This window comes from Melopsittacus undulatus, chromosome 1, assembly GCF_012275295.1.
Source record: "Melopsittacus undulatus isolate bMelUnd1 chromosome 1, bMelUnd1.mat.Z, whole genome shotgun sequence".
NCBI lineage: Eukaryota > Metazoa > Chordata > Aves > Psittaciformes > Psittaculidae > Melopsittacus > Melopsittacus undulatus.
In genome coordinates this window covers 69,383,456-69,408,390 of record NC_047527.1, presented here as the reverse complement: position 1 = coordinate 69,408,390, position 24,935 = coordinate 69,383,456, and positions in this window count along the sequence as shown.

Genomic DNA, 24,935 nt, shown 5'->3' with positions numbered 1-24,935 from the left:
TTATGGCACTTGAAGGCGTACTAAAAATAACAACTTTAGCAAAGAAGTAGAAAGAACAAGAAATCCTAGTGTTCACAATATTGAAATCAAGTGCATCTTAAGCACAAGTGTCTTTCTAGTCCTCTTCTGCAGTGTGATTGCATCCTCCTAATATTGTCTCTAATCTGAGCTCAGGCAATTTCTAAAATGAGCAAAACAAACTGATACATGGGAGCAATGAACGGCATTAGAGTAAAAGATCGTTCTACACTACTTTTAAAAACAGAGCTGAGAGTTAGGTGTCCAAATGCTGATTAATAGTTTACAAACAAAGCTCTTAGTTAAATCATAATTGATCAGGAAGCGAACCCACACACCAGTCGTCCTTAGTCTAACTAATCTTGAAATTCCTAGAATTTATTCGTTGGTGTTGAATGAATAGCTGGAGGCATGGAAAAACACTGCAGAAGAAATTAGCTCAGCAGGAGACAATCCAGTTTCATACTTGTTCTCATCTTAAAATATCATGTGGATCATAGAATAGAATCTGCTAACATGGAAAATCCAAATCCTTCCATATTCTATGAGAACTTAACTCCTACTTTAAATCACTGTGTACAGTGTGTATGTGTTGTCCCTCTAACAGATAATGGCATGGTTGAAATCCCTTATGAGGCCTATGGCTTATCTTTCCTTAGATAACTTTTAGTACTTCTGTAGCCAGCCTGATATCTCAGGTTGTTATATTAAGCTCCTGATTAAATGCTGTAGAAAATGCAGTGTACAGAACTAATGCCCTAAGTTGGTCTATTATCAAGAATTTAAATGAAGTAGGCTGTGTTCTGTCAAGTTTGCTTGGAAACAGTGTTCTCATCACAAAAGGTCTACAAAGTTTATTCAAACAAATAAGTGCAGTGTTAGGCTTGTTGATAAGTTCTTTTGATAAGTCGTTTTCCTTGCAACTGTAAATATCAAATAAGACAGAACGAAGCCAGACAGCTGGAAATAAAGCTGTTTGTATGCTGCCCCCATTATTTGAAAGGCTATCACCTTTTCTATTATGTACTGTTACTGTAATATCAGCAATAATAAGTCTCCCCGTAAGATTTAACCTCATGTACACTTTACTTCTGTGTTCAAGCCTATGCCTTTTCTTCACAGCAGCAGTGTTTCCTGCATAACCACCTTCCCCCTAGTGGGAAGTGTGGGAGATCAGAGTCAAGTTGAACTTTCCTATTTCAACAGTATTAGTTAGCTTCCCAAATAGTATTAAATTACAGTTACATTACTTTTGGGTTCACTAAGCTGGGGAAATAATATCTAAAAGGTGCTTTACTAGGCTTTTGAAGCCCATCTGTAATGTATTATTTCACTTGGTATTGCAAAGACTTAGCATGGTATCACATATTACAAGTGTATAGGTTGACAATAGAATTGTTATTCTTTTGATGACAAAGGAAGAGTTAAAATGTCCTCTTTAGTCTTTCTTTTCCTTCTTTTTTTTCTGTTATTTTTCCCCCCTCCCACACGTTTCTCCTTCTCCCTTCCTCTGCCCCCCCTAAACTGAGCTGTTGAGAAAACAGTGTTTAAAATAAACACAGTACCCTATGTGAATTTGTGTTACTATGATCAGTTTAAACTATGACAATGCCATGTGTGATGACAAATCACTAGAAGAGCTGACTTTTTTTTTCCCCCATTTTTTTGTTTTTCTACTTAAATGCTTCTTAAATAAAAGCAATGAGAGGCATTTAGAGATTGTCTTACACTTGGTAAACCTAATTTGAAAATATAATGTGTAATGCCTCACTTCCCATGAAGCAAAAATGATCCACACTGTACAATTAAGAAGTATTATAACTTTGCTCTTCCCTAATACCTCCTCTCTCCTGCCTCTGTGTCCCTCTTCTATTTCATGTCTGAATACAGTAGTAAAGCCTGCTTTGCCCTGATGCAGAAAGAATATTTTCCTTCTAGCTTTGTTATTTCTGCAGCAATTGAATTATTCGTTCTTGTTAATTTAGCAAGAAAACCACGTGTCAACAGCAGTTCTTAATATGCCTGTGTGTTTTTTCAGCGTATCTTAGAATTAAAAAATGTAGTAATTTTTAAAGCTGACACCGCAGTAACCATATACTGAGACGCCAAGTTTGCGTAAAGGAAGAGGGCATATGATTCAGAACTTTTAGTCCAACTTGTCTTTTCACTCTTGTGGGCCTTTAAGATATAGATGATAAATCCAACAAAATTCTATATATATCACTGATTCGCAAGGTACTTCAGCACATCAGTGGTCAGTCTAACACCCTTGCTCTTAGGAGGCCTCTGAATAGAACACTGATCCTTAATATTTCAGAGGAAAAAAAAGTAGGAAAACACAAATTTTAACAGACAGTGTGTCCTAGGGAAATCACACTGAAAAAGCTAGGACATGAGTATTATTAAAAAAGGTGTATCTTCTCATTATTCTCAGGACTAGTAGGTAAGGAATAGTCATCATAATATTCCATTTGAAGGGATAGCAGAGTTTTATAGTATGCATTCAATATGAAGACTCCTGATTTCGTCAGTTAGCAACAAGCATAATGGATATTTAACTGAGGACATGTTGTCTGAACTGTGACTGGACAAGAGAACTTACCTGTTTAATGTTGTGCTCCTTTTTCTTGGAGAAGAGAGTGGAATGGATTAATATAAAGTAAAAAAAAAAAAGTAGATATAGACCAAACAGCAATTATCATGATGTTTTTCCATGTTATTTATAAAATTGATTTGGTTATCTTATACAAAATAGGAAGAAAACTGTGTAACTGTTGGATATGTGGGTTTTGTTGTTTTGTTTTTTTTTTCTTTAGGATTTTGTATGAGTAAACTAGAAATATATCAGTCTTGCAGATTTTTTTCTTACATGCTCTGTACAAAAGATACAAAAGAGTAATTATTTTTCTGCAGCTTTATTAGAACATTATGATTTTATTTTCTTTTTCCTTTTTTTTTTTAATGCAAGGAATCTTCAGAAGTTAAATTAATTTCAAAAGGAAATGCACACTATGTGAGTGAATTCATTCAGCTTGAAAGTCAAGACCTCTGCAAGCCACATCCTTAAACAGAGCATGTGCTCATCCAAAGTGTTCACAAGTAATTAAACTCAACCCTAATTTTCTTAAATGTAATTGAATTTCATGGTGCATGGAGCATTGTGGAGTTACCTACCAGGGGTTTCAATAAGCTTTGGCAGCATTAGAGGCAGCATGTTTATAGCATCACAGTGGGAAGTTTAAAAAGTCACTGATTTCCTAAATGCTAAAACATATAACAAGCTTTCTTGGTTTCTTTTGAACAGTCAATACACATCTCTACACAATTCCTCTTGATGCAGCTATGCTTTTTTCAGTATATTCTGTTTGCTAAAGGGACAAAAGTGACAATTGTGCTTCTGTGGAGTGGCGTTCTGCTTGCAACCAGTCTCATCAGCAGGTGAGAATTCTTTATGGATTTAAGCATCCTTTCTCCTGGTGAGTGTCTGGATTTGTAACTGTTATTCAGAGCCACTTAAAAGTTAACCGTTTTGCTGCTTAGATTGTATCAATGAACTCTTTTGGGAAAAAAAAAAAAAACAAAACAAAACCAGCCAAACCCATATTTTGCTTTTACAATAGTTTCATAACGGCAAGGCTTGCAAATGCTGTGACAGAAAATACACATAAGGTGCTGTATTCCTTATAGTTCTTTAATTTTCCCTTCCCCCCCTCACCCTCCCACTATGGTAGATTGTGGTAGTCCTACTTCAGAAGTAAAGTCTCATCTTTTCAGATCCATCTGGAAAAATACCTTTCTGTCTTAGATATGAGCGAAGAGGATCACTAGCTTCTGCTTCCACTGCAAATAGTAGTGATTTTTATTCAACTTTTGCTGCAGGCTCAAGTGGATGTCATTTGCACATCATAGCACATGGAAGGCCAGAAGTAACAGAATGTGAAATGTGGCAATAGAATTAATGTGCCAAACCTCATGCCAATTCATTAATAATTGTCATGTTGTTATGTGTGTGTAAGCATGACAATGCTACAGATCAGATTAAGCTCTCAAATTGGAAAATCAGTATCTGAAATTGAAGGTATTTAATCCACCTGTGACAAACCAAAGTATTAGTTTCTTTGGCTAGTACTGACTCCTTTCTAATGGTGATTCATCTGAAACTAGAGCATGACATTTCCCACAAAAACCACAAGATACTGTCATCTGTTAGAGGGCAATGTATACTCATTTTGAAGGTTGTTGCTGTGATGCAGAAAAATTTCACATGTGGAGGGGTTTGGGAAAATAGTCTTTTGAGCCTAAAATTGATTTCTTCCTATTCATCATCAACTAGGAGTGAGAATGATACTAATAAGAAGTTTCAGGCAGCTGAAGAAAAACATCTTACAATGATATATGTGAAAGACATCTGTACGTCTGCTGCACATTGGACAGACTCAGCAGAGCAATGGTACCCTGACAGTGTCATTTACAGCACAAAGCTCTTCTGTATGTATGTTCTGTGTACATAGTACTTGCTTTACAGATTACATAGTGATGGTTTTCCATAGGCTAAGGAAAGATTTGAAAACAGACTTTTTGGTTTGGTTGTTTTGGCGCTGGGGAAAAAGGAAAGAACAGCTCCTAAAAGAAACTCTTTCCCTTCTAGGCTAAAGCACGTAACCTTGGTTATCTAAACAATTAAAATTTAATTCAATTCAGATTTCTGAAGATGTTTCCTATCAGTAGCAAAAGTTCCCTTATTTTACTGAAATACAGTTCTCTTAGTAAGTGTGTGAACTTGAAGCAATAACTGAAAACTGTGAGTCTTTATTGCATGTAGAGAAGGGCAGAACTGAGGCTGCTATAGGGAAGGCAAGGAAATGCAAAATGTACTTCTTAATACAAAAGCATATGAATTGCACATTACAGTACTTTTGGCAGCTTCTTAGTCACTTTCTTGTGATTTCTGTAACATGATGTCAAAAACCCGACCCACAAGCAGTGTGTATTGTCCAAGTGGAACAATAATAAAAGTCTGCTTTCAGTTTATATACATGATGATATCTGAACGATGCTTTACACTACTTTTCTTCTTTTTTTCTGTTTAAGCTACAGAGCTTTTGGAGCTTTTAGGGGCTGGGGGGGGGGGTTGTTTGGGTTTTATTCCTCTGCAGCATTAGTTTATTCTGCTCCTGTTTTGGAGTCATCCCAAGGTTTTGTTTCATGAAACATTTTTCGTTTCTTGCATCAGAACACAAATAGCTAAATACACTATTGGGAAATTCCCTCATGCATCTGTGTTCAGGACAGGAGTATTTTTAGTTCTTCTCCTTCAGAATGACCATTAGTTTCTTTAAAAATGCCTAATTGCCTCTAAAATAAATATATTAGCCTCAGTCTTACAGGTAAAGGGAATATATTTAAAACAGCAAACTGAAAATATAGAATTTCAATAATAATAATTATTACTAATCATAAAATAGTGCATACTTTTAAATGTGTTAGCTTAGGTGTTTGGAATTAAATAAATGTGTTTAAAAGCAGCATTATTTCCTTAAGATTCTAATAGTCACAAATGGAACAAGTTCATGGTTATCAAAATGCCTTTGAATAGGCCTTGTAATCAATGAAATATGAATTACACTGGACAGTAATGTCTCATTGTCCTGGTTTGAGCAGTAATTTTTTCTCCTTCTTGGTAGCTGGTGCAGTGCTGTGTTTTGACTTTTGGGCTGGGAACGGTTGCTTGATAGCAAGTATGTTTTGAGTTACTGCTCAAATGTTTGGTTTGTTCAAGGCCTTTCCAGAGCTCATGCTCTGCCAGGGAGGAGGAGAGGCCAGGAGGAAGGAGAGACAGGACACCTGACCCAGGCTAGCCAAAGAGGTATTCCATACCATAGCACGTCATTGCCCAGGATGTAAATAGGGAGACCTGGAAGGGCTGGAGCTCCGGGGGGATGAAGGAGGTATCAGTTGGTGCTCGGTCGGGCAGGGTGGGGTGAGTTATGGGTCGGTGGCTGGTGAGATGTTGTATTCTCTTCACTTGTTATTGGCTTTATTGTTATTTTTTGTAGTAGTAGTAGCAGGAGTGATTTGTGTTATGCCTTAGTTATTAAACCATTCTTATCTCAACCCGTGGGGGCTACATTCTTTGAATTCTCCTTCCTATCTCTCCGGGAGTTGGGGGAGCAAGGAGGAGGAGTGAATGAACAAGCTGTGTGGCTGGGTTTAAACGACGACACTCATAAATAAGAACCACACATCCTATCAAACCTAGTGGGAAATCTTGCAGATAAAAACCTGGATAATAACTCTAATGCATACAGGTTCAAGTCTTCCATAAATTACATGTTTAAATTATGTGCCCTGTTGAAAAGAACGAACTATTTTAATTGCAGTCACTTTTGTGGATATCAAAATCGTGGACCACAAAATGTGAAAAATATTTTATACCAGCTTTTAGGGGTTTAAAAAGAAGATAATGTGCATTATATTAATTCAAAGCCAGATAAATGCATGCTGTGGTTTTGTTGGTTTTTTTTTTTTTTGGGGGGGGGTGGGGATGGATGGGAGAGGAACAATTATTTCAGTGTGATGTTGTTAATAATGTATGTAAAGTGAGTAAAGTAACAGCAACACTGAATTAAATGACGTATTTGTTTAAAGTGCCAACATTTTATATACCATACAGGGAATGCTCAAGACACCTTTGTCTATCAATTAAAATAGGAAACCTGAAAAAAAGACAATAATTTTATACAATCCCTAATGGGAAAGCCTGATGCAATATTTTAGGTATAGAATACAACATAGTTCTATCAAAACGTTATGAAATGTTCTGTAAAATACATTGTGATTGGAAAGTACTTTTTAATTGAAATATTTCATAGAATCATAGAATAGTTAGGGTTGGAAAGGACCTTAACATCACCTAGTTCCAACCCCCCTGCCATGGGCAGGGACACCTCACACTAAACCATATCACCCAAGGTTTCATCCAACCTGGTCTTGAACACTGCCAGGGATGGAGCATTCACTACCTCCCTGGGCAACCCATTCCAGTACCTCACCACCCTAACAGTAAAGAATTTCTTCCTTAGATCCAGTCTAAATCTCTGCTGTTTAAGTGTCAGCCCGTTAACACTTGTCCTATCACTACAGTCCCTAATGAATAGTCCCTCCCCAGCATCCCTGTAGGCCCACTTTAGATAGTGGAAAGCTGCTATGAGGTCTCCATGCAGCCTTCTCTTCTCCAGGCTGAACAGCCCCAACTTTATCAGTCTGTCTTCATATGGGAGGTGCTCCAGTCCCCTGATCATCCTCATGGCCCTCCTCTGGACTTATTCCAACAGTTTCATGTCCTTTTATGTTGAGGACACCAGAACTGCACACAATACTCCAAGTGAGGTCTCACAAGAACAGAGTAGAGGGGTAGGATCGCATCCTTTGACCTGCTGGTCAAGTTCCTTTTGATGCATCCCAGGATATAGTTGGCTTTCTGGGCTGCGAGCACACACTGAAGCCTGCTCATGTTAATTTTCTCATTGACCAATACCCCCATGTCCTTCCCTGCAGGGCTGCCCTGAATTTCCTTTTTGCACAACCTGTAGCTGTGCCTGGGATTGCTCCGACCCAGGTGCAGGAACTTACAGTTGTCATGGTTAAACTTCATAAGGCTGGCATCATCCCACCTCACAAGCATGTCAAAGTCCCTCTGAATGGCATTCCTTCCCTCCAGCGTATCAATGGAACCACACAGCTTGGTGTCATCGTCAAACTTGCTGAGGGCACACTCAATCCCACTGCCCATGTCACCAACAAAGATGTTAAGCAAGACAGGTCCCAACACCGATCCCTGAGGGACACCACTCATTACTGGTCTCCAGCCAGACATTGAGTCATTGACCACAACTCTTTGCTTGCTCCCATCCAGCCAGTTCTTTATCCACCGAGTGGTCCACCTACAAAATTGACGTCTCTCCAATTTAGAAACAAGGATGTAGTGTGGGACAGTGTCAAATGCTTTGCACAATTCCAGGTAGATGACATCAACTGTTGTACCCCTGTTCATCAGTTCCATAGCCCCATCATAGAAGGCCACCAAATTGATCAGGCAGGACTTCCCCTTAGTGAAGCCATGCCGGCTGTCACCAAGCACATTTCTCTTTTTCATGTGCCCTAGCATGCCTTCCAGGAGAATCTGCTTCCAGATTTTGCTACGCACAGAGGTGAGATTGACTGGTTGTATTTTCCTGGGTCATCCATTTTCCCCTTCTTGAAAATGGGGGTTATATTTCCCTTTTTCCCATCATCACGAACTTCACCTGACTGCCATGATTTTTCAAATATGATGGCCAGTGGCTTTGCAACTTCATTCGCCAGCTCCTTCAGGACCCGTGGATGGATTTCATCAGGTCCCATGGACTTGTGTACATTCAGGTTCTTAAGATGGTCTCGAACCAGATCCTCATGTACAGTGGGCCCAAGTTCTAGATTTTCACAGTCCCTGTGTCCGCCTTCCAAGACTCAGGTGGTGCGGTCAGAGCCTTTGCCAGTGAAGACCAAGGCAAAGAAGCCATTCAGAACCTCAGCCTTCTCCGAGTCCTGTGTAGCCAGTTCTCCCGAAAGTTTCTGGAGGGGGCCTACATTGTCCCTAGTCTGTTTTTTAGCCGCTACATACCTATAAAATTCCTTCCTGTTATCTTTAACATCCCTAGCCAAGTTTAGCTCCAATTGGGCCTTAGCTTTCCTAACTTGGTCCCTGACTTCCCAGACTACATCCCTGTATTCATTCCAGGCCACCTGTCCTTGTTTCTACCTTTTATAAGCCTCTTTTTTCATGTGAATTTTCCAGGTGTCATACCAGTAGTAATGAAGTAATCATTACAACACCCAGGCAAAATAAATATTGCTAAGTGGAACTTGAGAACAACCTGGCTAAAGCCAAACTATTCCAATAAACTTGCCAATATTCAAGACCATATTTTGGTCACACACCTGAGAGAGTTAACGTGTCCTGTGGGGACCTGGAAATGAGATTCAGAATTGCCAAGTGTGTTTTTAAAAATGTTGGAAAGAAAGCTATGAAGATAACTTAAGAACCTTGACTTTTAAAAGGCTTTTACAAAAGGAACTTATATGCATGTGAATCAATCTCCCTGAAAGCAAATTTAGCTTAACTTCTAAATTAAGTGTGCTAATGCAAGTCACCTGGAGATTGTCCATGGGTATCTCTTACTGCCCAGCCCCTAAGAGATACCCATATTCCTAAACAGTTCCTCTATCACACATGTGAATTACATCATCTGAGTGTAACTCAGTTGATGTAGAAAATATTCCTCCTCTGTGAAACAGAAAGGCAGCAAGAAGTATCTCACTCTCCAGAAATATCTATCTTTTTATCTCGTGTTTTTTGAGGACTTGATCTTCCTCGGTGACTTCAGTAAACCCTAATGCTCAAACTACCCCTGTTTGGAGAAAGCAGCGTGGGATTACACCCTGTGCATTGCACCTCAACAACTGAGTTTTCTCCAACTGGCAGCTTTATTCTCCTCTCCAGGTTTTAACACCCAAATAGGCCAAGTTAAATCAAGGGTAAATATCTGCTAAAACATTTATCTTATGACATTTACAGTTCTATTCTGTTTCTGAAGTGAACTCAGTGTTAGCTTGGGGAATATGTTAGCCTACTGTGGCTTTCCAGAGTGCATTGGCCACAGAAGCTCTGCCCATACGCAAAGAGTTTTTCTTTGAACCTGTTAATCTCTGGATGCCACAGTCATGATCAGTTAAGTAAGGTCAGGAAGTAAATGTCAGAAGATTTACTCTGAATGGCATCTCGCGAAGAAGTTTGTTGTTATTGTTGAAAGGACTTTTGTGTGTGTGTGCTTGAAAACTGTATGATCTGCTTAGACACTGTGGTCTACAAAAATTCTTGTCACATCAGAGAGCAACTGATAGAATACCAGTGGATTATGAAGGCTTTGTAGAGAGGCAGGAAGATCCAAGATAATGCTTTCATGTAGTATCTGATAAGATATAAACACAATACAGTTTGTAATAGTAAAGAACTAACAAATATTCTTAAGCAATCTCAGCATAGCCCGAGACTTCACAAAGAATTAAAATGTTTTATTTATTTAGTAGGTTCTCTTAGACAATGGGAGCCTTTATGTCTTCAAAAACTGTTATGATAAATGATAAAAGGATCCAATGCAATTGCACACATACTTTTTATCTGGAGAAAGACACTAATTTATTGTAATCAGGACTAAGCAGGGGACCATTAGGACAAATAACAGTAAGAATCTTCATGTATAAAGCAAAGACAAATTCCTATACCTCAGAGCCAGAGCAAACTTTCTTGTGTGACTCAGGAACAAAAGATATGATATGATATGGAATTAGTGATAGACTGCCTATGATGTGACTGTGCAAGTCAGCAGGGGGTAGGGAATGGCAGTGTCACAGATGGAAATCTGGGGAATTGTGAGTGATCCAGGAATTTCGTCATGTGGACTCTCTGGTACAAACCATGAATGGCTTATTGATATCAGATTCAGAAATAGTGATGTGACATAATAGATCTTTCTCCACGATTAACTATCTCCAAATAGAACAAAAAGCACTGTGCTGCTTTCCTACATCCTGGTCTTATACATTGTGTGATCTTTCCTCAGTACCTACTTCTTCCAACCCATAAACAAGAACTAGATAAAACACGAGCCATTAGGCATGAAGAGAATAATTTTTTCACAAAGCCAGCATATCCAACAAGTGATTGTTCATTGTACAGTATAAACTTGTACTGCTATAATGGATTTTATGGTTGTTTTTTTGGTTTTGGTTTTGGGTTGGTTTGTTGTTTTTTTTTTAAATTCCACCTTTAGACCTTGTTCTCTTTGTAGCTGGATGTGCTCTGTCTGGTAAAAGTGCCATTTGTTGCTATGGAAATTGATGCCAGAGGTTGTAGGGCTAGTGAGCGTGTGCTAGGTAAATCACTTAATGGAACATGACATCGTCAGACATCCATTATGTTTCATTTATAGCAGTTTAATTTTCTCTCTTACTTTTCTGGACTGCTACCACTTACTGATTAATAGACATAGTACAATGGGATTTTTTTTAATGTAATGTGGCTTTATTGCAAACCTTTACCTCTGTATTATCCAGATGCTTGTTACTGAGGTTTGAAATAAGCAGACATTACAAGGAATGGGCTTCCATCCTCTGAAACTCCATGAGCTTTAATTCACCTTAATTTCCTTAGAAATCTGTAGAAAGATGGTAGACATACTCCAGAAGGGTAGGTAACTAATGTGTGTTGTTTATGTCATGTAAGCTAAGTTAGTTTATGTTAGCCATTATATTAATAAATTTGATTCAAATTTTCAGTTGCCCTTCAATTCCATGTATAATACAATAAAAGAACGCTAAAGGTTAGTGATAATAGTATGTGGTACCAGGAAAGGAAGTCATGGGTGTTTAAGCTCGGTGGGGAAAATTGTAAGTGATATCTAAAGATGCAGCCTGTTTGCTGCAAAATGGAAAAAGTGTGAACTGGAGAAGCAGCAGCCATGAGCAATTTTAATAATATTTGTACATTTATTGAGAGAAGAAGCAAACCTTTTTCTAACAGAAGCTAGAAAGCTGTCCTTAGATGTGTGAGATCTGAGAAGGGTTCTTAATGAATGGGGAGCTTTTCTTTTTGCTCTTTACCTTGTTCATGTTTCCATCTTCAAGGCCATGTTCTTTGTAGGGAAAAATGCTGGAGTGACACCAAAATAAGCTCTTCTGATGTGCTTCATAAAGCTAAGGATCTGACCACTATTAATCTTTTGACTTCAAAATAAGAAGCAACTACACCTGCTGTCAACTAGCAAGTACAAAGGCATGGCATTAGCTGTAGTACAGAATTCCTTTGGACTGAGAAAAAAATGTAGGAATATGCTTGCGTAGTGTATTGGTAAGCATTTATATGTTGTTGCTGTCTGCTTCTAGATATCAAGCACTAACTGACATAACTTTACTGTGCTATCTGGCGATTATATTGTCTGGAATAAAGTGGGGGTTTTTTTGGGTTAATGATTTTTTTTTGTTTAATTTGTTTTTTTTTTTTTTAGATTTGCATGATGATTCATGTCCAGTAATTGTTTATGGTGTATATAAACTTTATTTCAGTTTCCTAATATAATGAGTAACTTCAGGTTTAATTAATCACAACAAACATAGACATATTGTCTCAGAGTTAAGGTCCATCTAGTTCAATATCCTGCCTCAAGCTTTGAGATATAAAGTCATTAAGGATACATAGGAAAATAAAATAAGCATTTAGTCAAACTCTGGTAACTTCATAAAGAAAAGCCTAAGACTTGAAAAATATTTATCATGCTTTGGGGAAGGGAATCTTTAGCAGCAGGCTGGCCAACTTGGTGAGGTAGGCTTTAAACTGAAGGACTTGGGGGGCAGGGTCCAAAGTGGCAGTGCTCACACCATGGCAACCAACTAGGAAATAAGCCAGGCCAACTAGAGCAGCAACAAATGTTCCTTAGCCACCTCCCAGAGTGAGAACCTGAAGACCAACCACCTCACATTTATGTATACTGATACACACAGCCTGGGGAACAAACAGGAAGAACTGGTGGTCTGTGCCCAATCAGAAAGTTATGAGATCATATGAATAACTAAACGATGGTAGGACAGCTTGTGTGACTGGAGGGTAGTGATGGATGACTATAATGTTTCATAAAGACAAGTGGTAAAAAAGAGGAGGAGGAGTCATGCTCTATTTTAAGTAGAACCTTGAATGTATATATTTCGACTATGGTGATTGTGGAAGACCTATCTGGGTCAAGATCAGACGGGTAGTCTCCAAGAGAGATCCTTCAGTAGGCACCTGTTACTGAACTAAGACAATAAGACCAACAAGTAATATTTGGGTCATGTAAGCAAGCTTTGTGTCAACAGAACCTGGTTCTGTGGGTGACTTCAACTACCTAGACGTTTGGTAGGAGAAGAATACAACAGCTCACAGGTTATCAACCAAGATCCTGGAATCCTTCCTCCTGCAAATGTTAGATATGCCTACCAGGAATGGGGCACTGCCAGACATGCTGCTTGCAAACTGGGAAAACTTGCTTCATAATGTCTCATTTAGTTGACAGCCTTGGCTGCTGTGATCACAGTACTGTGGAGGTGCAGACGTGCTGAGCATGCTGAAGGTTAGTACTAAGAAAAAGGATTCAGGGTTTAGAAGAACGAACTCCAGCTTGCTCAGAGCTCAGCTGGGAGGGATTCCATGGGAAGCTTACAGAGAGGATAAAGGAACTAACAAGGGCTGTGAGATTTTCAAGAATGCTCTTCTTGAAGCACAGAAAGTTCATCCGCATTAAAGGTAAGGGAAGTAGGTGTAGCAAGAGCCTCCTTTGGCTTAATTGTGAGCTTCTGAGCCTGCTCAAAACCAAAAAAGAAGTGTACCAGATATGGAAAAGCAGACAAATACCAGTTAAGAGCTAGAAAGCCATTGACAGGGCATGCAGAGTTGCAGTTAGAAAAGCGAAAGTTCAGCTTGAATTGAAATTGGCCAGAGATGTCAACAACTACAAGGAATGGTTCTTGAGGCATGTAAACAACAAGCAGAAACAGAAGGAAAATACTGGCCTGCTGTTAAGCAAGCAAAGTGAATTAGTCACAGACAATGCCAAAAAGGGAGAGGTTCTCACCACTTTTTTCACCTCTGTCTTTGCCAGCACTGTTCAGCCCCAGACTTTGGGAACAAAAATCCAGCTGGGTGCAAACACAGACCCCCACATCAGGGAAGAGTTGATATGTGAACTATCAGAGGACCCCTACAAATCAATGGGCCTTGACAATAACCACCCAAGGGTGTTAAAAGATCTGGCTAATGTCCTTGTGAGACTGCTTTTCATAATCTTTGATAAGTTATGGAGATCAGGAGATGTCCCAGAAGACAGGCAGGGCAGAGAAGAGATTCAGAGCAGCCCTGCAGAGAAGGACTTGGGAGGGTTGGTTGATCAGAAAATTAACATGAGCCAGCTTCAGTGTGCACTTGCAGCACAGAAAGCCAACCATATTCTGGGCTGCATCAAAAGGAACATGACCATCAGTCAAAGGTGATCCTGCCCCTCTACTCTGCTCTTGTGAGACCTCACTTGGAGTATTGTGTGCAGTTCTGGTGTCCTCAACATAAAAGGACATGGAACTCTTGGAATAAGTCCAGAGGAGGGCCACGAGGAAGATCAGGGGACTGGAGCACCTCCCATATGAAGACAGGCTGGGAAAGTTGGGCCTGTTCAGCCTGGAGAAGAGAAAGCTGCATGAAGACCTCATAGCAACCTTCCAGTATCTGAAGGGGGCCTATAGGGATGCTAGGAAGGGACTCTTCATTGGAGACTGTAGTGACAGGACAAGGGTAATGACTTAAAACTCAAACAGGAGAAACTTAGATTGGATCTAAGGAAGAAATTCTTTACTGTTAGGGTGGTGAGGTACTGGAATGGGTTGCCCAGGGAAGTTTTGAATGCTCCATCCCTGGCAGTGTTCAAGACCAGGTTGGATGAAGCCTTGGGTGATATGGTTTAGTGTGAGGTGTCCCTGCCCATGGCAGGGGGGTTGGAACTAGATGATGTTAAGGTACTTTCTAACCCTAACTATTCTATGACTCTATGATTCTATGACTGGAAGAAGACCAATGTCACCCGCTGGGAAGATTAGGAAGCTGCAGTATGAGAAAAGGCTGAGAGAACGGGGTTTGTTCAGCCTTGAGAAAAGAAGCGAACTTATAGCATGTTCCAGTATTTAAAGGCTGGTTTTAAATAAAATGGAGACTCCGTTCTTACAAGAACTCATATGGAAAAGATGAGGGGTAATGGGCTTGCAAGTTTACAAGAGATTTTGTTTGGACACTAGAGGAAAATTTTACACAAGAACAACCAGCTATTGGAATAATCTCCCCAGGGAAGCGGTGGGTTCCCCAGCATTGGATAATGAAGTTTCAGCTTGACAGGATGGTGTGCCTTCTTGTCTAGACTGAGGTTTTGCTGAGAAACATTGGACCAGATGACCCTTGAGTTGCCTTCCAACCTGATGTTCTATAATTCTGTGCTTGTTTTATCGATGCGTCTGCCTTCAAATCTGGCTATTGCTTATATTCAAGGAGAACTAATAAAATTTTCTGAAAAATATTCTTTGGCTCAACAATAATAATTTGATAAAATAATTGTTTACATGCAAAGAGGTTCAATAAAACAAATCAAGAAAAAAATATTTTACCAAGATGATAAGTTTTAGGTCTTGAAATAAAATACTTCATGGTTTCAAGTAAAACAAATCTTCTGATACAAACTTTGCAGCAACTTAATGAAGTAACCATAAAAATAAAGTGAATGAAATATTCTCTACCAAATTTTTTACTTAGTGAAAACTCCCAAGTAATCCTGCAGTTCTGCCCTGAATATAGGCTGACACTAACTTGATAATGCAGGAACTATCCAAACATTTATTTCTCCCAGTGTTGTGTTTTTTTTAGGAAACAAACAAGCAAACAAACAAAAACCCAAAGAATACCCCCCCCTTTATTCATTTAATATTTGAATTACTAACCTTTTACTTTTCTTGGATCTGTGTTTGTTCTGCTGTTAAAGAAAAACAGAGGCTTTTGATTTATCTTGTAAGTGTCGAAGGATGATTCTTTTATCACAAACATTTTTTGCTGATCAGAACCTATTTTGTTAATTCAGTTCAAGAAAACAAGAAAGAAAACGTTACTAACACCTAACATTAAAATATGGCTTAAAAAAAGACACATATGGGTCCTGAAGGAATGATAAAGTGAAAACTGTGGTGATAAGCAGTAGTCAAGTGGATGTGCTGCTTATCTTGGCTATCTGTGGGAGCAGGCATTGGAGTTCTCTTTTCCTGTAGACAATAAAAATTTTTATTGGTAAAACTGGAATGAATCACTGAAGTATCTTTGTAATGATAGTTCTTGGAATGGGTTGAAAATCAAAAGTAGAATCATAGAGTCATAGAATAGTTAGGTTTGGAAAGGACATCAAGATCATCTAGTTCCAACCCCCGTGCCATGGGCAGGGCACCTCACACTAAACCATATCACTCAAGGCTTCATCCAACCTGGTCTTGAACACTGCCAGGGATGGAGCATTCACTACCTCCCTGGGCAACCCATTCCAGTACCTCACCACCCTAACAGTAAAGAATTTCTTCCTTAGATCCAGTCTAAACCTCTGCTGTTTAAGTTTCAACCTGTTACCCCTTCTCCTATCACTACAGTCCCTAATGAATAGTCCCTCCCCAGCATCCATGTAGGCCCCCTTCAGATACTGGAAGGTTGCTATGAGGTCTCCATGCAGCCTTCTCTTCTCCAGGCTGAACAGCCCCAACTTCCTCAGCCTGTCTTCATATGGGAGGTGCTCCAGTCCCCTGATCATCCTTGTGGCCCTCCTCTGGACTTGTTCCAAAAGTACCATGTCCTTTTTATGTTGAGGGCACCAGAACTGAACACAGTACTCCAGTAGAGGATGGAATTTGATTATAGCATTTTGTTAGGGAAGATGATGTAGCTAAAGTTGACAAGAGTTTCTGTCTAGGCTTCTTGCTTTATTCTAGAGTAAAAAAGAAAGAACAGGTGTTAGCAAACCTATGGCTCAAACATTGCTGTGCAATGATAAATAAAGGTGAAAGTGGCAACGATGTTGAAGAATGAAGCTTATGGAGACTCAACTCCTGCAGAAGCTGCCAGTCTCCTTTGTCCACCATAGAGCAGTGTTAGTTCTGGGCTCTTCCAAAATCTTAGTCATTCTGCTGAAAGATGTGTCTTTGATCAAACAAACATGCTTCTTACTGGTGGTTGCTAGAACTTTCTTGGAAGAATTATCTTCCGTATAAAAACATACATTTTTTGTCAGCCTATCAGATGTGGTTGCAATAATGGTTGTTATTTTATTGTTCACTAAAACCCAAAGGTTTTTTTGAGTATTCAGGTCTCCAGACTAAAAGGTTGTGTTTGTCTTTCCAGTATGGATGAAGAAAAACATTACTGTTTGTTTTTCAAAAAAAGATCTGGACTGCAAAATCTGTCTCCAGCTTTGTCCTACCTCAAAGCTTGGAATTTTTGGATTCACATGTTTTGATCTAATTGCTTTTCCAATGTTTTAGTATAATTGTGCCCTAGTTTCATCAGTAGCAGCCATTTTTCTCCGTAGTAGCTGCTGCAGTGCTGTGCTTTTGACTTTCAGCCTGGGAACAGCGCTGATAACACTAATGTTTTTAGTTGTTGCTAAGTAATGTTTATTCTGATCAAGGACTTTCTGAGTCTCATGCTCTGCCAGGGGGGAGGGGAAGTTGGGAGGAAGCAGAGACAAGACACCTGACCCAAACAAGCCAAAGAGGTATTCCATACCACAGTACCTCATGCCCAGTATATAAACTGGGGACAGTTACCCAGAAGGGCTAAATCACTGCTTGAATCAGGCTGGGTATCAGTTTGCAAGTGGTGAGCAGTTGTATTCTCTTTCCTTGTTATTTCCCTTATCATTATTATTATTATTGTTGGTAGCAGTAGTGGTTTTGCGTTCTACCATAGTTACTGGACTGCTCTTATCTCAACCCATGGGAGTCACATTCTTTCTATTCTCCTCCCCATCACTCTGGCAGCAGGGTGAGCAAAGGGTGGTGGGGGGGGGGGGGGGCGGGGGGGGGGGTGGGCGAGCAGCTGCATGGCTCTTGGTTGCTGGCTGGGCTTAAACCACAACAAATTGCATTCACATATGTTCTACCTTCCCAAGTGAAAGCATGAATCCAAAGAAGAAAACTAAGCCTTACACACTGAATAAGGAGATTATAGTAATGTTTATTGGGTCTAGATTCATACTTCTGGGGTTAAATCAACAGTTGGGGATGGCTTCCTTCAAGATCTGTGGTTTTATGTAAAGCAATGCTTTCCAACATGAAAATTCTGGTTTACGTTTTGTCAGCTGTAACTGACTTTCTGAAGACTTGGCAAATGGTAAAATGAGAAATCTAGAAAAAGAAATGGAATGCACTTGGATTTGATTTTTTTTTTTTTTGCTATCAGACCTCAGACTTCAGAACTTCATGCATCTTCTATGCCTTCTTGTTTACTAACTAAGCTTGTCTTAATTAAGCACTTGCAACCTGTCTTGACTGCATGCCTACACATATTTTCTTTGAGCTCATATTGGTAACAGTTATGGGTTTTCCACTGAACGCTCGGGGTTTGTGTGTTCTTTGTATGTTTGTTTTTTGTAAGAAAAGATTTCACTTCCTTTAGGACAGGTTTTTCCTTGAAAAAAAATATAAAGATGAATATTCTGTGATAGGGTTTTTTTCCTTCCCCACAAAAATCCCAGACCATGTCTTGCCACCAGAGAAGCGCAAAGTATTGGGATAGTATTGTCATTCACTTGATATAAATCAAAAATAGAGCTCAGATATTTGACTCTTCTTTTCTATTTGTAAGGCTCAAGACCCGAATTGCACCGCTATATTATAAACTCTGTAAGAAACTGCATCATAAGAAATATGCTTCACTCAGTGATTTTTACCTAACATGGGTGAACAGAACACAGGTTACAATTTCTGTGAGGTAGCATAATTCAGTGCTGTTAAGCCAAAGGCAAATATTTTGTTATGAGAAAACCTGAGTGTTTTCCACCCCTCCTTACCTTTTAAAAATGACATACTTCTGACCAGCTTTATTGATAGGTAGGATATTCTTTATTTCTCTGTTTTGTGAATATTCTCTCTTCTAAGAGCTCTCTCAATAATAAAGCTGTGACTCATGTTTATTAGAAGGGAGAAAAATGGTGTTCAGTGAAATTTGAAAATATTCCATATGTATTCTTTGCAAAGAAAACACTTTAAGAACATAAATCTGTCTAGCATTCTCAATGCAGCTTCAGCATATAATATGGTTCATTTTCTCTTACTATTCTCTCTCTATTCTCTCCCTATTCTCTTTCTGCTCTTCCACCCATTTTTGGAACTCCAAGGATGAAGACTAGCTTTCTGTTCTATCAAAAATAAAAGTAGCCATTTTCACAGATTTTATTAAAACAGGTGTTTATACACCTTCAGAATCAATATATTTCCTATTCTTCATTTGTTGTTTTTTGTGTAGCTTTTTTTGTTTGGTTGGTTTTGATTTTGTTTTTTTTTTTTTTGTTTTTTTTTTTTTTTTTTTGGTGGTGGTTTTTACATGCTTCCCAGGGGGTGGGTTCTTTTGTCTATTTTCTTTTTCTCTTTTTGGTGTCTGTGTCAATAGATTCAAATGAGACACATTTTCTGTTTTCAGAAATCAGTTTGAAGAGAATTCATTAAGTGCTCTATGAAACTTGCCACTTTACGGTAGGCAATAATTGAAATTATTACATTGGACATCAGAAATATAAAGAAAGTACTGTTAATTCCCTTGGTCTCCATGTGTATTAAAACAGGCTAAGGGATAAACCCTTGAGATGTAGCACTACTCATATAGGGTACTAAGTTACTATTTTTTAAATAAGCTATCCAGGAATAAAGTAAGCCTCGATATTGCAACCTTGTTTTATAACACTAAAAAGAAGATGTGCGCTCTTGCTTGAAAAGTATATCCATGGATTGTTATACTGTTGACATACACTTCTAAGGACATAAAAAGAAAAAGCCATAATCTCCAGATAGAGGGGACACAGAAAAGCAGAAGTTAACTGTTTTCACATTGCATAAAAATGATCAAGGGGCTGAGAAAACTGACTTAGGAAATACTGAAGTAGCTAAATATGAATGAAGACTTGGCTAAGGAATGACTAATGAAGAAGACCAAGACTAGCAATGTATAAGGAACATAAACACTAGATGTGGAGAGGAGTTATATAATGCGAACTATAATTTTCCCTAAAGGCATAGCTAAGAGCAATGCGATAAAATTAAGAGAGCATCATATTCAACAATAAATTATACCAGACTCCAAAATAATCTCTCAAGAAAAAATATGGAAAATCATTGAATATACAAATAGTGGATCAAAAAAGTAATCTTTAAAGTAGCGCTTTGTGGAAATAATCTTGTGTGTGACTGATGATCAGAATCAGAACAGATCTTTTGCTCTATGTGCATTTGATAAGCGTAATTCTGAAAATTTGCTCTGACATCAAAATTGTTTGCAAATTCAAGTTGTCCTGTTTTTAGAGAACAGATTTTACCTATGATACTTTTATGGTAGTGTCTGGGAAAACTGTTTTGACTTGATTGACTGTAAAGGGAAATTGAGTGAAACTATTATATAGTGAATTTTTTCTTGTGTTTGTACTACATTTCCAAAACATGTAAAAAGCTTCATAGTTGCTGATATTTAGTCTAGTATCTTATTGTTGCTCAGGACTTGGGAGGTTTTTATGCCTTCTGTGATTTTGAAAAATTTGATAACTCCTAATTTCCATAGCTTTTGTTATCCTTTTGTAGCTTTCACTACTAAGATTAGAAACTGGCTGGAAATGCTCTTGCAAATTTTTTTTTTCTCTTTTCAGTCAAAGTTCAGATTGGAAAATTTAGCAGAAATTTTCAGGGTAAGGAATCACAAAATACTTTGTTGATACCATGTCCATCTAAAATACTTATATGTATGAAAATGTAGTCTTGCATCAAGTCATAAAAAAGCAGCTAAAAGTCAAAATTAAAAAGGATTAAATTTACTGAAACTAGAAATTTAAGACATTTTAATATTTTGCTGCAAATTATTTCTTTGTTGTCCATGTTTACATAGCTTTTTCTGATATATCTTCTTGTCCTGGTATGTGATATGAGAGTATGAAAGATTATGAACTATGTGTGCTTTAGGCATCAGTGTATGCAGAAACAGATTTCTGTATGATGGGATGTGGATTGTCTAATAATGGATTTTGTTTTCTTTTTTGAACCTGAATATTTATACAAGTGTTTGTGAGTACATGGAAGTATGGGTGAATAAATTATTTGAAACTGTAAAATATTCCCTTAGATTAACAACTGCAGGGCTGTTATCTGTATTTTGTGGATGGTACATTTTGTTCAGCCTGGAATAATACAATTTAATTAACCCTGTTCCCACTAATAAATTGATTCTGGTTTTGTTATGTAGACTGTTTACACAAGACTGCCATAGAAATCTTACTGAATTTATTCTGGAAAGTTCAGAGCTTAAGAAATGTTTGCAGACTCATTTCATTATAACAAGCAGAGGAAACCATTGTGTTTCCATGCTGCACAGTTCCCAGTTCACATTTACTCTGGATGAGTTTACTCGTGCTGACCATACACAGCTGTTATAGCTCCTGAAGGGCATTTTGGGATTGATTAACCATCTGCTGGTTCTCATTGTAACAGCTCAGTGACAGCAGCATGAGGGAATTTGCTTTAGATAATCTGCAAAGACATGGGCAGTACAAATATTCTTTTTCCAGCAGCTGCTCTGATTGGTATTCTTGCTACTGCCATTGTGTAACAGGATTTGGATTCAATCTGATCTTTGCAAGTTTATCTATATTGGTTCTGTGTAGAACACAAAATTTACAGCTTTAAAAAAAGAGCTCTTTTCTGCAGTGTCAAATTTTACTGCTTCTTTAAGGCAGTATTACCAACACAAGCACTGATTAAAATGTGTTACATAGTAAAAGGGAAAGGTATATTTGGAACTTAGTAAGACATTTGCAAAGTTAACACATCATAACTTTACTGGGTAAATGTATGTCCGAAACTGCAAGAAAGTCTTTGTAACTGAAGCAGAGTCAAAGTGCTAATTTTGAAATTAAAAAAAAAACAGCAAACCCCCAAAACCCAACACCCAGACAGCTGCTATGTTACCAGATATGTGGGGACCAGATAATTTTCATGGTTGTTATTCCAAATAAGATAAATATCCACTCTAAATGACAGCTGGACATATGGTGCAAAGTTTCTCATGCTGAGTGGAAAATAGCTGGCCAAAATCTGCAATGTGTTACAAAGCTAGAACTACATTCATTTTTGCAAGTGTGTTTTGACTTCCCCTCTATCTATGTTATACTAAAAAAACTACAGTATTTTGACAGAAATCATGGGAGGTGAAATCATATTTTAAATGCACTTTACTCTCTCTAATGCATATATATATGTATCAGAATAATAAAAAAAGTATGATACAGAAATAGCATAAATAGCATTTATTGGGGGAGAAAGTTAATGTGACTGAACACAGTATACTAGGTAACATGCATATAACAATATTGTTGATGATAATTAACTATTCTAAAACAAATGAATATTTACATGAAGTGGGCAGGAGTGTAATACTTCAACTTCTGACATTTATTATGCAAAAGAAGGAGTTTAGACAGATATGTGGAGTTTGTGTAAAATCTATATGGCATAAAAGGATTTTTAAAATACCTAACTTGAAAACCAAGGAAGTGATAATTAAACCTGCTGGCTTTTCTTGTTGTCTTTGATGCCACTAATAGCACTCTGTCACCAGTCATTTCTGTCCCCCAAAAAGAGAAACAGATAACAACAAAAAGTACCATTTGCCTTCTACTGATTTTACGGCTTTTCTGTTCATATGTCTTCTTGCTTACTATGATGCCATGTGTCTACAAACACACAAGTTAAATACCTTAGTATGAATTGTAAACTGTATGTCTAACAGGAAACAGAGCAGCACAGTTCCATTTTATTGATATGGTGCTTGAAATGGAGGGGATAAGGAAGCATTAAAAAAATCATTCTCCTGTAGCTGATTTTCTGATATGGAATAGGATGTCACAGGGTGATGCAGTCCGAAATGTGACTGTACCTTACGATAAAAAACAGTGCATATTTGGAAAAGAACAATGGTATTACTGGTTCTGTCAGTTTATTCAAACACTGTTACTCCTAGAGAGTCAGAGGGAGACTCTACTTCTTGATTTGTTGCATGTCTCCATCTAGAAGCTGCTGTCAAATCATCTGTTGCCTGTCTTACACTTTTAGAGACAGCACAAGTTTCCTAACAAACTAATTACATTTAAAAATTTCTTTTTTTTTACTATACCATAATTTAAAACCATGCTTGCTTGCTTCTAACAAGCTTCATTTCCTACTTTGCATTTCATTTTCTTTATTTTCCAAAATGTAATTCTTTTGCTAGATACTCAAAATGTGGTGGGGTTTGATTGCTTCATCGCAGCTGCTGCTTAGCTTGATTTAGACCCTACTAAGTCCTAGTTGTAAAGAAAAATCTTTTTTTATCAGTTGTGTTTATATGAAAAAGATATCCCAACTGCTCCAGTAAGACTCCTTGTAGTTGAACAGCCATCCATATAGTTTGTAGGCCATGAAAAATTATTGCAATCACAGTCTAACTTCTTTTATGACACAGTCAAAGCTGAGAGAATGGTACAAATATATGTCCTTTAGAATTGTAGAATCATAGAATATCTCAAGTTGGAAGGCACCTATAAGAATCATCAAGTGAACTCCCTGCTCCTAGCAAGACTACCTAAAACTAAACCATATGACTAAAAACATAATTCAGATGCTCCCTGAGCTCTGACAGGGTTGGTCCTGTGAGCACTTCCCTGAGGAGTCTGTTCTGGTGACTGTCCTGGTGACCCCCTCAGTGAAGAAGCTTTTCCATATCTCCAATCTCTTCTCCTGACACAGCTTCATTCCATTTTCTTATGTTCGACCATGGATAACCAGAGAAAGGAGATCAGTGCCTTTCCCTCTGCTGTCCCCCTTGAGGAAGTTGTAGACTGTGAGGAGGTCACCTCTCAACCTTTCCTTTTCCAAGCTGAACAAAGCAAGTGACCTCAGTTACTCCTCTTAAGTCTTGCCCTCGAGGCCTTTCATCATCTTGGTTACCCTCCTCTGGACACACTCTAATAGTCTGATGCCCTTCTTATATTGATGCACCCAAAACTGCACACACCAGTATAATGAAGCCTGGAACAATCACCTCCCTGACCAGCTAGCTGTGATGTGCTTGATACACCTCAGGACATGATTGACCCATTTGACTGCAAGAGCACACTGTTGATTCGTGTTCAATTTGCCATGAACCTAACTTTTCAGATCTCTTTCCACAGGGCTGTTCTGCAGCTTCTTGGCCCCCAGTTTGAACATAAAACCAGGATCACTCCATCCCAGGTGCAGAATCCAACACTTGCTCATGTTAAATTTTGGTGATGGCCTAGCTCTTTAGTCTATCCAGGCTTCTCTGTAAGACCTCTCTAACCTTGAGATGAACCATTATCCTCATCAATATTTTTTTCACTTTGTTATAGTACCTGTAATACTTTTTTTTTCCATTTAACTCTTCCATACAAGTAATATCTTTTGCATTTTTAATCTCCCAATGTTGCATTGTGTCGTAGTTTTAAATCTGTAGAACATGCCATACCTGCTTTGAAGGCAGAAGGCAGAAAATTTGTGAAACTTGATAACATTTTTGGCATTTGAATGATGGCAGCCTATTATGGTACTTTGTGCTTCTTACTGTTCCGTTGAATTTGTTTTTGGAAAATGATGTGTTTTGATTCTAAAATTCTCTTTTCTTTGTGAAATATGTTTAAAGCCATGAGATTTTCAGTATAGTAAACATTTAAGATCATGAAACCCCATAGTCTTCAGAAAGCTGAGAAATAGCCAATATGCCTATAATATAATTTGATTTCTTTCCCTTCTTGATAGTGCGAAGGCTGTGAATGATAGGAAGATTTTAATGGGTTAAAAGTTTGTAAGTGATATTTAATATATTAGGATTTCTATAATATGCTCCTGATTCTACTGTATATTTAAAAAATAGAATGTTTTATACTGACTTTCATTGTTCTTGTTGAAAGTATAAATTTCTTAGAAAGTGGCAACAGCAATAGTGGGGAAAGGTTATATTCACTGAAGAA